The sequence below is a fragment of the Megalops cyprinoides genome, chromosome 8 (assembly GCF_013368585.1).
Source record: "Megalops cyprinoides isolate fMegCyp1 chromosome 8, fMegCyp1.pri, whole genome shotgun sequence".
NCBI lineage: Eukaryota > Metazoa > Chordata > Actinopteri > Elopiformes > Megalopidae > Megalops > Megalops cyprinoides.
The window spans coordinates 12,178,149-12,192,787 of NC_050590.1; positions in this window are offsets into that span (position 1 = coordinate 12,178,149).

Consider the following 14,639-nt stretch of genomic DNA (forward strand, 5'->3'; position numbering starts at 1 on the left):
AATGTGTGTGTGTGTGTGTGTGTGTGTCGTGCTGTCAGGTCTGTCGCTTAGCTCTCAGGTAAGGCTGAGATTTTAACTGCAGGCAGAAGCGGCATTACCTGTCAGAAAGGTGTACATCTCATTAGCATGGTGTTCAGGAGGTCCCTCCAGCAGGACATGGAGTGCGAAGGACAGCTGAGCTCCCACCATCGGTGAATGCAGAGCAGCACGGACGTACCCCAGGGCTCTGGTAGGGCAGAGATCACCCCAATTTGCATTCTTCCGAGTCAGTAGTGTTCTATTTCAGAAAAAGGGCACTTAAGGCTTTTACATGCACCTTTCTTTAGAACCATTAAATCTGTTTTCTGTATCTAGAATGATCGACATGGAGAAAATGAGGTATCTAGTCCTTCAGGAAACAGTTGTGCACTCACCTGGTAACTTCAGTTTGTCAGACTACCTCTGTGGTAGAGCTTGTCACCCAGGTGTGAGAACATGACATACATTTTATGGAAAATCTATCATTTCAACTTCTGTTAACAAACTGAGATGGGGTCAGTCCAGCTCTTCAGTTCATTAAGTGGTTGCTGGTGAGTAGAAATGTATTGATTTTCTTTAAAAAAAAAATAAGCATCACAACTTACTTGAACAGAGAAACAATATATTTCTCTTATCCAAAGAGAAATTCTCAAATAATAAATTACCCAAGATAGTGGTAAACAGCATGTATACATTTATGGCATTCTACTGGATACAAAATGGATGATTGAAGTGTTTGAGGTTACACTTGATCACCATGGTAACTTGAGTTGAATGCTAGAATAAACAAGTTGTTTTGTGTTACAGAAGTATTTACTACTGTGGAATAATCTGCCACAGCATGTCATGCACAGTGAAAGATTTGTTCATTTGAAGTAAAAGTTCACAGAATCCCAAGGACTGTGCTTATTACATATGTCTGGGAAAAAATACTATTTTTAACTCCCACAGCAAGGCCCTCAGGGGTCAGGAGCACATGTTCACTTCATCTGACAAATCTCCTAATTATCCTATTGGCTTCAGCAGAACAAGAGCTATTAGGCTCCAGCATTGGCAGTGGAAGGCATGAAAAGCACATGCTAAATTCTTGGTGGCCCAAAGTTTGTGCCTTTTCACTTATCTGCCTGTCCAGCTGTTTTTATGGTTCACATGAGCTACAGTATGTGGTGAGACTGTTATACAGTACATAACATTCATGTGGAACTCATTACCCAGTCAGTCAGTAACAGTGAAGTGCAATGTGTGGATAAATCTCTACATATATCACGAGGATTCATTTTTTTGAGCTTTGCTTTCCTGACACAGGAACTGCTTCACGTACCCTCATCCTGTGCAGTCTTAGCAACAAAACTTGAAACCAGCCAAACAAGCTGACTTCATAACTGCCAGATAAGTATTTGTCAACACAACAGCTGGGGCACAATGCCTTCTTGTAGCTTTATGCCACAGCATATGCCAGCCGCTCGTCGCGTGTGATAATTTAGCAGGGGCTGGTACTACAGGAGCAGATGGGCTCAAGTATTGTTATTCTCACTCTGGCTCAGGGCCCCTGGGGGAATTGCTGAATAAAATCAAAGCAGATGGGAGCAGGCTCTCTAGGCCGAGCTGTATTTACGATAAACAGCAAGTGTCCCCATGCCACTAGCTGCTCACCTCACCTCCTCAGGCCTTGCTGGGCACAGTGGACGCAGAGTTCGTCAGTGTGGACACCAGCCTACTTCTGTCAAATGAGGATGCTGTGCTGAGCTTCTGTTTTTCTTTGAGGAACGCTGCTGAAATAAATGCAGAAAGATGAAAAACCACAGTTATGATCAACCCCTGTTTACTCTGAGTTTGATCTCAGTAACAGCTCTCATATGAGTGTGTTTTTTTTTCTCAAAGTAATGTCAGACAACACAGAGCATGGATAGCAGTTTACTTTAATGCATATGTAGAGAGGCATGCTTTAGTTAAAATCCAACTTCAACAACTTTACAGACCATATTTTGTCTCATTAATTGTATCTAAAGGATAAAGCATTCTATTAAAAACTGCCCAAAACTTTGACAGCAGCCCACGGCTTTATGCTGTGTTTGACAGTAAGGTTCTAAGGGGAACCCTTCTCTGATGAAGGACTGATGCATTGATGCAGAGCAGATGGTTTTCTGAATATCTGTACCATCTAACAATTCACAGTGTAACAGCTCAGATGACATCTTGCTATTGCTCTGCACTTCATGTTTCACACCACTCTCCCCCGAAATGTTTCTTTGGGGGTCGTGGTCTTTCCCCTTCCTGCTTTGCATGGCACTTCAAAAGGGCAGACATCTCACCAGCAAAATAAAGCATGCAGAGAGCGCTATTCTTGTCCCCTCTCCAACGGACACTGGAGATACATTTTACAAACACGTTGTACCCGTTCTTTGAAAAATTCTGAAGGGGTTAATTGTGAAATAGCCTTTTGTTTGCTTATTTGTTATTCTCTATACTTTGGAATGCAGTGTGCTTGGAATTCAAACACAGCATTGAACAGCAAACTTTCCTTCCCATGGGAAAGACCCTGATAAACAAACAAATCCTATCAGACTCTTGGTAAAGGTATATGTTTAAACCCATTCAAACAAAAGGGATATAATGATTTCCTGACACTAGGGATTAAGCAGAACTGAAAAAGATCCACATTAAGCCAATCAGCCCTAACTCAATGTACTTTGATGCTGTTTTAATTGTATTATTATAGTTCTCCTCTGAGAACTTCAAGGCAGATATTCCAACAAAGATAATGTTACTCTTTCAAACAAATGTGGATGACTGATACCGTTAACTTTAAAGTTACAGAAAGAAAGGTAGACATTTACACACACACACACACACACCACATACATACATATTATGGGGCTCTGGTGTATACACACACACACACATATATATATATATATATATATATATAATGTGTGTATATGTGTATGTATGTATGTATGTATATATATATATAATTTGGATTTTGTTTACAGAAATACAGCATCACATAGATGTGGGTCACCTCTCCCCTGATATCACAGAAATGTTACTAAAGCAGTGCATCATCCAAGCTGAATACACAGTGACGTCTGAACAGGGACACCTTCCTTCAGGTGATGAGTGGAGTTGCCAGGATGGAGGCCGGAGCAGCTCTCCGCCTCTGCTCTGTATGTGTGATTTGCTCGCTTATGGATGGTGGGACAGGGCATGGCAGCCTGATGAAAAATGGCCATCTCTCCCAATTGTGAGTGCCGTGACAAACCGTCTGGCCAACCACTCGCTCATGCTGCATAGAGGTAACAATTGATTTCTGCCCCCAGGGATGGTTGCTTGATGCTAAATTGATGTTGCATTATATTAGACCTGTCATCTCAACAGAACAATAACATTCTAGTGTATTGTTTAACACTTTGCTATGTGACATATACACCTTTTGAATTCTGCCTGTGTTGCTCAGTTAGGTAGCATCCCGATGAACTAAATCAATATAAAGTATTACATTAATGAAAAGTAAATAATCTGTAAACTGCAAATACAAACATAAACAATATGTTTTGCAAAATATGATTTAAGGGATTTAAGGACAATATTGAGGAAGATTAATAGGAGGGGCAATTACATTTGTAATGCAAATATCTCATTTTGCATGTGTTTAGGTGTAAGCATACATATGCATGTGGCACAATGCTTTGCAATGAGCTGATATATATTTATTAAAAATCTGACTCTCAGTCAGGAACAAAATTGTATGGTTGAATAAACTACCTTAATCACAACAGAGCCACTGCTATGATCATTTCAAAAGTATATGGTGAAGAGTGCAATAGTAAGGGAAGGCAATAATATAGTCACATTACATAACAGAGCACATAATATCAAGATAAAAGAAGGTGACGCACAGTAATGTGAAAGTATATAAAAATAATAAAATACAACAAAAAAACATAAAAAACACCACCAGTCCTTCATCAGTTATATGTAAGCGAGGACACATGCATACTCTTCCAGCTCATCCAAATGGTATTCAATAAGAAGACAAGAGAGACAGCGATCAAGAATTAATTGCCATCTAAAACAACTGCAGGCAGATGTTGCTGCTCTTAAGAGCCAGGTGCTGACAAATTGTACATGCAGGATGTATGTAAAATATTTAAAGTCACATCTATCACTTAGGGAGCAGAGTGCTTTTATAGCTCATCACTACACTTTATATGGGGAGCGCTGCTCTGCCCCTCAGTCAAGCCGCACAGGGACTTTGCAGTTTAAAGTGCTAAAGTGTTGAGAGTGAAGGTGTCACTTGTTGAAGTGCGCAGATATTCCCCATGGCAGGGCCGACATGCAAACGGCACACCTGGGCACATACCATGTCCCAGTACGTCTCTCGGCTGTCACCTTTAACACTGCATGATTTGATGAAATTGAAGTTGCATTAACACAGGGGTGTCAGTGTCATTGTAATGCAGTTCATCACCACATACACCAATCATGTGATCACTAACAGGAAGTGGTGAATACCATCTGTTGTTGCATGTTAGAGGAATTGAACTCGAGCACAAAATGCTGCCTTTGCATCTCATTCAATCCAATGGGAATTCCAGTGCGTACTCTTCCTGTACATATTACTATATTAGGAATGAAATTTGTAAATTAAATAAATTTGTTTAAATTTGTTACTTAGTTTACTGCAATAATGAAAAAGCAAATATTAATACATAGAATACTTTCAAAAATCTATTTAATACAGGTTAACTAATAAGCATATTTATTATACTATTTGTAAATGGGACGTTAAAAGCCTATGTCTGTTTATTTCTTATGGACCATACTGTGAATTATGCCAGTGTTTACCTAAGACAAGTCGGCATTTTCTTCAGAATTCACTAGAGGGAGATGCAGAATAAATAATCCTACAGGGCCTGGAAGGCAATCACTGTTCTAACATTTTTTTTTCTTTAAATGTAAAGAACTCTTAAAGTCATAATGAAGCAACAAGTCATATTAGCACAATGTAACTTGTGAAGTGTATAAAAGAGGTGAAATACAAACTTAAATAAAAAAAACATACATGACCAATTCAGAACAATGTTTTGTTCAGATAATCATAAGCATCCTTGTACCTGTAGTAAGCTGCTGATATCAATATATTTTCAAATGCATTTTTTCTTGGTTGTGTATTTGGGGGGTTAAAACTGTACTTTCCAAAATATTTATTTCTACACATCATAAGTCAATTTATGTTTAAATAACCATAATAATAATAATAATAATAATAATAATAATAATAATTACGATAAGGACTGTCATCTTATTACTTGTAATTTGAGGTCAAAGAAAGGCAAACACCCTATTCCCACTATATAACTACTGTATAATTTATTATATCATGACATTTTACTTTTATGCATTCAGGCAGCCATGTTAATTCTTAGGTATTGTAAAAGCGGTACACATTTATCTGCTATTGGTTGTATCTATAGCAAACAATATTAGCTCCTAACATGTGTAGCTACAGCTCTGGAAACAGCCAGAAATAATCTCACAACATGTCAGTTTATTAATCATTCTCAAGATATGCATTACTACACTACCTAATTGCTGACATTTCATTTTTAATTGGTGCATTAACAAGATTATTGACCCATTTGTGTTAATGCAATAGGCATTAAAGGATAAATATGAGCTGAGCTAGTTGGTGTGGAAAAAAATCCTCTTACGTCAGTCTAGGCAATTCACACTAGAACAATGAAACTCATAATAATGGTAAAGACTGAAGTGCAAGATCCAACTTCACTGTCACACAAGACAATGGGCATTGTGTTAAGTCCGCTGTGGACACAGGCCCACATCTGAATTAGTGTCATTCACAGCTATCCTGCTTTCTCCTCACAATCAAGACTCAAGATTCTGGTAATCTTAAAAGCTTCACAGTGAACCAACAAGGGTTGCCAAATAACTGTAGTTTATATCCAAATAATGGCAGCTCTTGATGCATCACATTCTATTCCATGTCCAAAAGTATATTTCAAAGTCTTACTTTAACCACCTCTGAGTTTATCTGCAATAAGCTCTGGAGTGCATTCAGAGTCTGGAGTACATTCACTACATTGCAGCTGTAAAGAGTACTGGAGGGAATACTGTGGGACTGGTGAATGATGGCTGGTAGTTATGGTAGTTAATGGTAGTTAACTGTAAATGAGATATAATTTAAAGGGTAACTGTTGTGAGTACGATCCTAAAATTAAAAAAAAAAGCTTCTGATTTGACTGAATTTCACCTCTAAGGGACACGATGTGGAATGACTTTGTGGTATGGATTCACTCGGGGCCTGCAAATCCTCACCTGCCAAAGTGCACAGGTGTAGAAAGGATCCAGGATAGCACTCCCAGAGACATGAGGCTGAGAGCACCATCTTAAATACACCCATCACTGTATGATACAGCTTGTGCTCTGTGCTCGCAAACACCCAGTTAACGCAGACATAAGCGCACTGATAAATGCATAAATACCGCTTGTAAGCAAACAATGGCATCAAACAAGCATTTCATCAGCCCATTGTTTGATATGGCAGGCTGGCGCTGTGAATGTATTTATTAGTTTGCGATACATACATTTCCTGTTGTCCCAGGGCCGCGGATAATGCGGGTTTTGTTCTGCGCCCAGTGTGTGCACTGCTCTGGGTGCCAGCTGTCGGTGCCGATACTGTCTCATTGTGATTCCCGGCCTACCAGCTGAATTGCTAATTAGGTTTGCCATTTTAAATGCGCAGATTGCCATAAATAATGGGACAAAGGAGCTGACAGCATGTAGCACTCAAGTATAACTGTAACAATTAATAAAAGCTTTAATTAACATGCATGTTTGGCACCATTGATTATGACATTACCTGCCTAACTGATGACCTGCCTCTGCCATTTCATTAAGAATGGCACAGAGCACAGATATAGATTGTTATTAATACACTGCTCCTCTTGTGAAAAGAGGGTTATTAATTACACAAATTAGCAGGTGCCGGGTGATCAAGTTAAACCTGTATAATTTACAATAATTGATCTAATTTTTACTGACCATTCCTGTTGGGGCTGGGCAGACGCCCCCGTGGAAGAAAAATCGCCTCATTAGGAAAAGTTTAATCCTAATCATAGCTCATGAATCGCTTTGCTTTAAGGTCATATCTGAATGTCAGAACATTTGAAATTGATTGGAATTAAATTGAATCAATGTAATGTTTAAGAAAACAATATCGCTAATGGATGAGGCGGTGCTGACCTGAAATAAACATGTTTATCAGGAGGCTAAGAGCACGGGGGGAGTCTACGAAGTGACTCTCATAATTCATGTTGTCTATAATAAGAGAAATGTCAGGATCAGGGCAATTAGTTATGTCAATGGGAGGACCTGTTGCCTTTCAGGCTTAAAGGGAATGAGCTATGAGCCAGGACTGAAAGAGGGACCAAGGCTGGGGAGGGTGGAGAGGGGAAACATGCATAAAGACACCATACCAAAAACAGAACTTTCCATCTGAAAATGACTATACCTGGAGATATGTTTTTAAATGAACATTTCTATGGTGACTGGGAGTGGGAGTGAAATTCATATTATATTATATATCTCTCCACACAAGCAATATGAAATGACAGGGAAATTGAGAACAATGTCATATTGTAATAATTTGCTACAATTCGCTACACTTCACTACATATTCTAAAAATGTACTGTTATTTTTCATTCAGAAAATTCATAATTGATTCACACTAAGTCATCCTGAATCTAACAACTAATCATGGTAGGCGGTTGCACATTAAAGTTTGCCTTCCGTTTCTGCAACCCGCAGTCACTTTCTGGCAGTGCTCTTCCAAAATAAAAGCCCCCCTTATTCTTTGTTTCAGGTGACTGGAAGGATGCCAGCGGAAACAAATCCTCTTGATCCCTTACAAAAGCATGGAACACAGAGAAGCTGCCAGGCTCCAGAGTTCAGATGGACCACCGCAATGCCTGCACAGAGAGACCAGCCTTGTGGAGAGAGCTGTCTCAGCTCAGGACCCTATTCCCAGGATTTCTCAATTTATTACATTTCTGTTTCTGCCCCTGATACACAACAGCCATTTTCATCCTGAGTATGTGAAATTTCACACCCATTTTTCACAACACATCTTTAATATGATCTATAGCTTTTTTTTAAAAAAACGTATGAAATCCTTTTATTCTGAGCCACTAACCCAAACACATACCCAATCATTCTTGGGGAAAAGAATCTGGGGGGGGGGGGGTGTATTGGGGTGGCAATAACAATTTTCTATGAGCAATTTGCTCCCTTAAGAGGAAAATTGCTTTCAATGTAACCTTTCTCTGAAAGACAACAACAATAAAAAAAACCTACAACTGTAATAGCATCCACTCCATCTACAGTTGGCTGAGACAGCCTTCAAACTTATTATTGAAGATGAAGCATTACTTTAACAAACTGTGCCCTGTAATATCACCACCTGTGATATAAGACCAGCAAATGAATCCAACTCTGAACATAACAGGCAGCATTGTCTGAAAATGACTGCCATGAACAGCGGTTGTCAGATATTTTCTTGCCATCTTGATCTTGGATTGTCATTTATTATATGTTTCTCCTTTATCTGTCAGACGTTGCTGACTGGGTGTATTGATTTGTGAGTGCAGGGAAACAAAGGTCACTTTGATCAACGCTTCACGACATGCAGGACGCGCAGAGAACCTGACATTCCATTACCTGAGAAAAAGGGCTCAAAATAAATAAGAATATGTCTGGGGACACAGGACTTCAATAGAGCGATATGACTATAATTAACAAAAGAAATGCTTGGTTGATGTTGAAAGGGCTGGATGCTTTCTTCTCTCAGGCACCATTGTTTTTTGTAACCAGCTGTGATGTTTCTCTGATATTACATGGTTGACCTTTTCGCCCCTTCGCTCAGCCGTGTTTACGGTCAGCTCTTATTGCTTCTTCAAATCAAATACAGTACTTTTTAGCACTCAGAAACACTGGATTACATCAGGATTTGACTGGATGCTTAGTGACTCGAGCAAGTAGTAGGCTATATCTTACTTTTTTGGTTATTGTATGCTAAGCGCCTTTGCATTCACTTTCCTTTTTGAGTGGAAATGACTACATTTATCTGTCTTGAGATAGAATTCGACCAACTTCCCAGTCTTGCAAGCACTTTTACCTTCTTTTTTTAGAGAATACAATTCACTGTCACATAGTATAGGACACCTCTGAATTAAAAGTACATTCAGGGAGTATTTAGCTGATCATTAGTACACAACTGTCTTTCAGTGGACAAAAACACACAAGTCACACGTACGCTGACAAAGATGATATTTGAAAATATGTATTATTTAGTTTTATGTTGGTGATAAATCTGCAGGTTCCCTCCCTCTCTGATTCCAGAGAGAGTTGGAGAAGAAAGATGGTGTTTGCAGATATGTTTTGAGTGGCCTGTCAGATGTAAGTGCGTGTCTTGGGGAAATTTGGAGCACTAAGCGGCAGTTGTGGTTTATTACTGGAGGCTGTGGCTCTGCCCGTCACGTTTGTCAGCTGCATGAAAGGATCACTTTATCATCATTTGTCCGTGGGACTCGGGGCGCGGTGCAGGCCTGGTCCCTCAGGGGTTTTCGGCTGTCATATTTCCCTCAGCTGCGGACAGCTCAGTCAGCTGCTCCCGTCTCTGCCTCACTGGGAGAAGATGCTGGAGCTCTGTGCAGTGGGCCCACCAGCACACGCCACGCAGTCAGGTCTGGGTCACATTCTGAGGCTGAACATCAACTGGTAAGTCAACTGGGCACAGTCCCCATATGGTTTAGCTGGTTTTCTTTCTTGATCCTGCTCCCCACCAGAAGGACCTCCAAAGCTGACACCATTGTAACATCCAACCTTCAAGGCAGAGTCAAACAAACAAACCTGGCCCACAACCTTGCTATTTGATATAGTAGCTAAAAGGTCCTGTAATGAGGTGGTGTGTGGAGTTAAACTCTGCTGTAACTCTGCCAGGCCCCCCTCCAAAAGGACTGTGTTTGTGTATGCTCCACGCTCAGTCCCTCAGTTTTTTTAGACACCCTCATGAGCATTATACTTAAACATTTTCAGAAATGTCTGAAAGCTGTCGAAAGGAGCTGATAAAATCTCTTATTTTTTATTCCAGTGAATATTTTCTATTCAGAAGAGAAAGAAATTCAATCAAAGGCAGTAACCCAGGCCTTTCCCCTCAAGTTTATTTTTCCAAGTCATAACTGACTTTACGGCAGGCTTCTTTATGTTTATGGAGGTATTCTACATCTCAGGAAGTAGAGAACATTAGTAATGATCCTTGTAAATTAAAACCCTTTGTAAGCTTCAGCAGTGGGTTACTTTTCTCTTGGATGTTTATGACAGGGGACTTGCAGAGTGTGACTAAGTGAGTCTAATGCTGCTCATTGCTGCCTAGTGGAATATGGATAATTTGCTGCGATAGGGCCTTGAAAATGACTCAAGCAGGGCTGAATACACAGCACGCCCACAGTCGGCAAGTCCTGCAGTGTTGCAGGGTGAGTCACAGCGAGTACCAGCAACACACAGCGAGCTCACACAATGACCCATCAGTTACCCGGCACTGTCATGCCAACCAGCTGCCTAAGACATAATTTCAGAACAATGGTGTGCCAGGGCGCGCGAGGAACCATTCCAGGGATAATTCATAGTCATCATCTTTCTGCGGAGGGCTAGGACCGTATCCCAGTGCTTCTGCCTCATAACACCACAATCATGTTGTTACAAGGTCAATGCCATATTCTCATGATGTCATCCTCGGGAATTTGAGGTCAGTGCATGATCTTAAAACAAGTCTGGGTTTATATTACTCACATTGCTAATGTGTACACAAAGAGGCAGGGGAAAAAAGTCTACCAGCACTCAACAAAAAATGTATTTAGAATAAAATACGTCTATTAAAACCAACAAAGCAACTCCTATTCACTGCATTGCATTGCATTTCCTGAGAGAAAAATAAACTAGTCACACATTCCCCCAGGCTTTGCCCTTGTATTGAAAAGCTTAATTTTTTTTATGAAACAATGTTGTATATAAAAACCATGAAGAGAGACCAATTAAGTTCTCCAGCTATTTGGTACCATGCTAAAAGCTTCCTATTATATTTTTCTACGTGTAGAGTTATAAAGGCCTATGAGCAACAACAGTGCGTCAGGTCACTCCTTCTCAAGGTTATATGGGTAAGTGAGAGCGTTCCATGCATGATCTACAAAACAGATACATGGCGGATGCGTCTGTGCTTTCAAGTGATAAGGTTCACGGGCCGGGCCTTAATGAATTTTGATGCTATACCTGAATTATCATGAGAAGTCTCCACTGAGGTGAATATGTATATCAGTTTCGGCTGAGTAACTGCGCAATACAATATTACAGCCAGCTTAGGGGCAATTCACGTCACAAAATTGATTAATATTTGGTTTCAAAATGACATGCGATGATGCATGGGTCCTCTCGCGATGCAAATGAATACTTTAAAGAGATGAATAGCCTCAACAGAAGATTGTAAAGTTCAAGCAGCAGATTTGCATATTTATATTACAAGTTACTGATAATAAGTGTAGCAGCAAGGAGTAAATGCAGTCCGTTTGTCACTGTAAGCTTCCTCCACTTCAGAACAAGACCTTATTAACTCCTGTGAACTAATATTGTTCAATTATTCACATAATGTCAGCTTTAAAGATGTAACACATCGTGACTGTAAAGCACAGTTAAGAGAAAGGAGGAAAAAATTTCAATTTATGCTTTACCCGTACAGCAAACAGACCAGTGATCTTGCCAACTGACATGCTGATGTTTCGGAACGTGTGACCAGAATTGTGGAAATCATGTTCATACTGTCAAGCTCAACATAAGGATATCACTGTAAGCCTGCTTAGACAGCCAGTTTCCATTAAAATGAGCTCCTGAATGATATGCTTAATCAATTTTGAATAATATTGTGAATATAGAGCTCAGCCCTTTCCCTTCATCATTCTCTTTCAACATCTGACACTCAACCTATCTTTTCTTTCCTTCAGAAATCTCTACCTTATAATAGGGATTAGAATAGCAGCAGCCAGGAAGGAGAGATAAATAGGACTGAGAATAATTAGGGTGCGCCAGAGCACTTTCCCACAGAGGCCTAATGAGCTACAGAGAGCACTCCCGTCCGGCTTGTTCCCTCTCCCCCCGCTCAGTGAACACGGTTGATCTTTTACTGTCCATCCAGCAGCCAGTGCCTGATGGCTTTTGTCATTTCCTGACCATTTGTGGTCCATCTTTCAGAACCCTCTGCCCTGAAGTGTTGAACAAAGCCAGCTGCTGAGAGGGAGAAACGGGGCTATGTAGACTGTGACCGTTCTGTGGGCAGAGGAGGTCCACAGGCTAGAATAACAAACAAACAGGGCAGGAAGCTGATCAATGGCTTCCTCTTCATGGAGGGGTGGCTGTGCTGCAGGTCAGATGTGGCCATAGTGAGAGAGCTCTCTGTAACCTCCCCCTGTCTGTGTTCCTTGCTGCAGGATCACTTCCTGAACAGGAGAAGGCTTGGCTCTGCTCAGATGGAATGGGAAGAGTGACTGCAACTCTTTCCCTTCCCAACAGCAGGCTGTTAACCCCTGGCTTTAGGGTCTACTGTCCCTGAATTGTGGAATACTGCTGATTCTTCCATCATGGCTAGGCCCCATTGAGGTGTTCATGGCTAGCTCTGACCAGCTGAGACCACAACAACTGGAGACCAAACACAGCAAGGCTTGTCCTGAGCCATAGCAGTGTAAAAAAAAGCTTCGTCAGAGGGATGTAAAAAAGCTCAAATAGCTCTCTATTCAATCCGCACTAAGCATAAGACAAAATGCAATATACCAAATATAGCACACATGACACAGTATATACCAAATGATTTTTCAAGTCTTCAGTCTTATGCAGTATAGTTTAACTATAGTGTAACTCTGCCAGGCCCCCCTCCAAAAGGACTGTGTTTGTGTATGCTCCACACTCAGTCCCTCAGTTTTTTTTTTTTTGTCAGGTGTCCTGCCTCCACTGAGCCCCATTAAAGAAGTATTTATTCTGCAGATATTACAAAGAGCAGCTCAGAGCACCCAGCCAGGTCTCCAGGTGTTAAAATACACTTTACAGCAGGAGCTGTAGACCAGGCCAGCCAGCGTGCCAGCCACTGCAGGGGGGTTTTGGGGGAGGCGGGGCGGGGGGGGGGGGGGGGGGGGGGGGGGGGGGGGGGGTCGTCAATCCACCTCCAAGACTGTTAGCCAAGAGTGAACACAGTCCAAGAGCTCTGGGCACAAGGCTCAGGGTCGTTTAGTTAGGCGCAAAATGCATTTTACTATTCACCAATCATTTAATAACACACGCAGCTGGATTTGCATTTATCAACACTCTTTGTACTTGAAGCTCCAGAGCTCTGAGAGATTTGCTGATTAATTAGGGAGCTAAGAAATTAAGAATAAGCAACGACTACTGACATGCAAGATTAAAGAACCATAACTCCTGATCAGTTTAACAGGGAGAGACAGGGCCAATTTGAGGGATTTATGTTTTTTTTTACTGAAATCAGAATAAATAACAGATGGATCTGTACACCAGTGATGATAGTGCTAAATCTAATCAGAGAGTGGAAAATGGATTTTAAAGGGCTTATCCTTATAATTTAAGACTCGTAAGAAGCTATTGCTGCTACTGAATTAACTCAATTCCCTACAGACATAATATCCTGAGAATGGTGAAACTTCTTTAACATAAAGAAGACCTTTTAGAACAAGATGGCATTTTTAACCTCTGCAGTTTGATGGAACGAATTATGCCCTCAGAGACTATAATAAACAAAGCATAAATTGCATTATGGTTTCCCACAATAATTGGATTATAGGAAAAACGCAAGACACATAATAATAAAACATAAAGAAATGTATTGAGAAAGGTATGCGAGTCCTTGGCAAACATAGTCAATTCTATGAGGAGCCCTCTGTGGTATACATTAGTGTGGAACTCAGTAACACTGTCACTCATTCATGCCTGCTGTCACACACATGCATGTACGCACGCAGGCTTGCATACACACACATGAAGGGTCCACAGAACAGAGCATTCATCCTCAGTAGTAAAGCCAAGTAATCACTCATACGCTATTCACAGTATTTTTTCTTTTACGAAAATTCCATTATGAATTGTTATGCTTTTCAGCAAAGATACATCTTAGTCACACATTCATCTTCAGGATTCTTTCCAAAACAAGGAAAAAAGACTTTTGGACCAAATGTAGTTTGGCTAATTTGAGTGATTCCTTGATCACAGCATTTGCTGCTAATTGCATTTTAGAAAAATATAGAGGTTTTGACTGCTGAAGGAAAGTATAATTCATATCATGTGATGGAAGTGCTCATTTAGAAAAAAGGAGCAAAAAAGGAGCACTTATATAAACGCATATTTGCCAAGCAATTAATATGTATATAGTAACTGGCACTCAATATGGAATGCTCGATTCAATCATAACAACTACAGTTATACATATTGTCAGGAAATAAATCAATAGAGAAAAACACAGACAGCTATTGCAACAGTAGCTATTAAATTACTT